The 4164-nt window shown below is 42.8% G+C and overlaps 1 pseudogene; it reads right to left on the minus strand.

Moving 5' to 3' along the window:
- Positions 1-659: 659 nt before the first annotated feature.
- LOC148699401 (uncharacterized) lies at positions 660-3425 on the minus strand (annotated as a pseudogene).
- Positions 3426-4164: the final 739 nt, after the last annotated feature.

Below are 4164 nucleotides of genomic sequence, written 5' to 3' on the forward strand. Positions count from 1 at the left end.
ACAGCTACGATAGTAGCTAGGAACCTCCTCACTCCTGAAGATAGTAGGCTGCTTTCAGGACGGTCCGATGAGTTGGCCGTTCAAGAGTCCCTAGCTCTCAGTGTTCAGTGTGCGGCCTCTGTGTCCAACATGGGCCAACGCCTACTCGCTCGATCCCGTCAAGTTGAATCATTGATGGCAGAGGTGGAAAATCTTAAGCAAGAGATCAAACAGCTTAAGCATGAGAATAGAAGTTTGCACGTGCTTGCCAATAATTATTCGACGGGCATGAAGAGGAAGCTTGATGAGCTGCAAGAATCTGAAGGTCGAATTCAAAGTGACCGTCAAAGGCTTGCGGCTTACCTCCAGAGGCACCTTTTTCCTGCGTCATCTAGCGTTCCACCAAGTATTGAGGCCTCGAATGATCTATCTTCGATGCCTCCCGCTCCGATGCCTCCCGCTCCAATGCCTCCCGCTCCTAGAGTTTTGCCACGTAGTGGGGCTTCACGTAAACAACCTTTGTGAAAGTTACATTCTTTTATTTTATTTTATTTTATTTTATTTTTTTGCACTTGTAACTTCTCGGAGATCAATGCTTTATTTTATTCAGTGTATTGGGTTGCCTCCCAAGTAGCGCTTTCTTTATCGTCTTGCAGCAGGACGAAACCTTCATTTCTTACTTAGAACCCACGGCATGGAGGGGTATGTCCTCCACGGTATGCTCCTTGAACACTTTCATAATATGGCTCACTGAATGGGCGGGGATAACGATCCTCCCTGATGGTGGTGTTTTGGTTCCGAACGTCCATGTACATGCTCCCACCACCTTGAAATTGATTGGGTACCTGCACCAAAGAAGGTAACAACCTATTAGTTGAAATGGGGATCAGAATTGGGATTGGAGACTTACTAGGATGTTGTGGCAATGCCCCTAGGGCAGCCACCATCTTGCCAATTTTATCCTTAGGTACGGCCAGATTGGGTGTTTGTAGGGCAATGGCGTGCTTCTTGTGCTTCCCTCCAAATCCTTCCTCGATGGTGGTTCTAGACGCATCCTTCTTGATAGGTGTTGAACGTTCCTGCCCTATATTTTTAATTGTACCAATGGCAAAACAAGAACGAACATCATTAGGATTCTCAATGGATTCAGAAACTTTAAAGTTAATCGTATCACCACCAAACTCCATAGTTAAGGCTCCCTTGGCCACGTCAATCTTGGTGTGGGCTGTTTTCATGAAAGGTCGTCCAAGTAAGAGTGGCGATGGTGGAGAGTGGGTTGAATCCTCCATGTCAAGCACATAGAAATCTACAGGAAAAATCAAATGATCCACCTGCACCAAAACATCTTCCAAAACTCCTCTCGGGTATGCATTAGATCGATCAGCTAATTGAATAATGACACCATCATTTTTAAGCTCTCCTAGATTCATAGATGCATAAACAGAGTATGGCATGACATTAATTGATGCACCTAAATCTAGCATAGCATGTTCGAACCTTTTATTACCAATTACACAAGGGATAGTGAAACTACCTGGATCTTTGCATTTAGGTGGTAACTTTCTTTGCAATATGGCAGAGACATTCTCACTTACATGTACCACCTCTTTCTCCCGAATCCGTTTCCTTGTTGTACAAATCTTCTTCAGAAACTTAGCGTACTTTGGAATTTGCTTTATTGCATCAAGGAGTGGGATATTGACATGCACCTTCCTAAACGTCTCTAGGATGTCTTTTTCATCCTCCTCTATCTTGGCTTGCATAAACCTGCTAGGAAAGGGCACGTTTGGTGGAATCACATTAGAAACAATTGAGTTTGGACCTACCTTACATTTGTTGGACGGCCTAGGAGCTTGAAGTGGTTGCGGCAAAGGTTGCTCCACCCTTGCCGTGGCTTTGCCCTTTTTCTCTTCCTCTTTCAGCAACCTTTCATCCTCTTCTTGGCTTGATTTTGGTGGTTGTGAGGTGGTTCCAACTTCCTTGCCACTTCTTAAGGTGATTGCATTGGCGGTTTCGAAACCACCCTTGGGATTGACCACCATAGTGCTTGGTAACTTACCATTTTCACGGAATTGTCCCAAAAATTCGGCCATTTGTCCCATTTGCTTCTTTAGCTCATTAACCTCCTTTGCTTGGTTCTGCATTCCCTGCGCCATTGTGGTTAGTAACTGATATGTTTTATCGTCATTCATAGACGTACCTGAGTTGGTTTGGGATGATTGTGCTTGAGGAGGTGGTTGTGGTGCCATTGGCCTTGGAAAGAAACCCGGGGGTTGTCGGAATCCATTTTGTTGGGCATATTGTGGTGCATCTCTCCATCTGAAATTGGGGTGGTCACGCCATCCCTGATTGTAAGTATTGGAGAAAGGATCACCCCTTGGTTGGTTTTGATTCCCATAACCCACGGCATTGGCAGATTCCCACCCTCCATTCTCAATCAATTGAGGACATTGATCGGATTGATGTCCTTGAATGGAGCATACACCACAAATTGTAGCTCCTTGCGCTTTGGGGCCTTCAACAAACTGCGACAACATAGACGTAAGGTTAGCCATTTGGGATTGTAACTCAGAAATAGAACTTACCTCATTTACATGATGTGGCCATGGGGTGTCTCTCTGCCCAACACCTTCATATTGTTGTGCATTGAGTGCTCGATTAGCAATGAGAGTTTTGTCATCCCTGGGTGTCTTGTCCACTAGAGCTCCTCCCGCGGATGCATCCAACATTTGCCGTTCAAGTGGTAAAAGACCTTCGTAAAAATATTGAAGAAGTAGCTCCTCCTTCATTTGGTGCTGTGGACCTGAAGCAACAAGAGTTTTAAAACATTCATAATAAGTTGGAAAAGATTCACCTTGGCTTTGCTGAATTCCACTAATCTTCTTGCGAAGAAGAATGACTCGTGATGTCGGAAAGAACTTCTCTAAGAAGGTTCGCTTCATACTCTCCCATGATGTGACAGTTCCGGGAGCCAACTCATACAACCAATCCTTGGCCTTCTCCAACAAAGAAAAAGGAAAAGCCTTCATCTTCAATATGTTGTTGTCCACGTTCATCGGTGTCATACTTAAGCATACGACTTCGAACTCCTTTAAATGCTTATTGGGGTCCTCCATTGATAACCCATGGAACTTGGGTATATGATGTAGCAAGCTGGACTTCAACTCAAATTCATCGGTCTTCTCAGGGGCTGCCCTAGGGTATTGGATGCAAAGAGGGGCTGCATTGGCCAAACCCGAGGCAGAAAGCTCTTTGATGGTTCAATTGTCCACTGCCATGGTTGGTACTTCCTCTTCAACCTCAATTTCAACTTCTTGCTCCTTTAATTCAGGTTCGGGACTAGGAAGATTAGACGCTTGCAATTTCTTGTTCCTTCTCAAAGTCCTCTCGAAATCGCCATCAAAGTCGGAGATATGCTCACGAACAGGTTGTGAGCTACGGGTCATAAACTAGTACCTGCACACAAGAGTAAACAAGATAAGTAACCAACTTAATAGACTCGGCACAAGTAAAAAAAATAAGTTGCCACACACGGCACAAAAACAAAACACATACACACGGTGCAAAAATTAAAACAAAACAGAAACTAAACAATTTAAACAAGACTCAAGACAAGGGATTAGCGACTTTGCTAATCCCCGGCAACGGCGCCAAAATTTGACGCGAGAATTATACGCACACAAATTAAACCCTATTTGTGACAATTGTAGTAATGAAGTAAGTAGGGATCGTTCTAACCGGGGATTAACTAGGGGTGCTAATCTAATTTGAAAACTGACTCAAATACGTAAAAACAAGTTTAAAACACTATACTAGACTCAAAGAATGCAAAACTAAACTTTAAAACACTAAGACAAACCAAAAGACTTAAAACAGCAAGAAAACACTCAAAACTACCTTAAAACTACTTTCTGGGCAGTTTTGAGCAAAAGAGAAGAATTTGGACGAAAATAGTTATAACTTAACTCAAGATACTTTAAAAACACAAACTAAATTGATTTCTAACTAAATTGACACTCCAAGTAAAGGGGGATTTTGATTTTGACGAATTTGAAAACAAAACTTAAAACTTTGTAAAACGAACAGATTTTAAAATGAATTTGGATTTAATGAATGGATGGGAAGCTAGCTAAGGGGTTCATCTCCATACATGTTATACTTGCATATAAAACGATTTCCAATTGC

Source organism: Pyrus communis, chromosome 1 (assembly GCF_041283825.1).
Source record: "Pyrus communis isolate YQ-2024b chromosome 1, ASM4128382v1, whole genome shotgun sequence".
NCBI lineage: Eukaryota > Viridiplantae > Streptophyta > Magnoliopsida > Rosales > Rosaceae > Pyrus > Pyrus communis.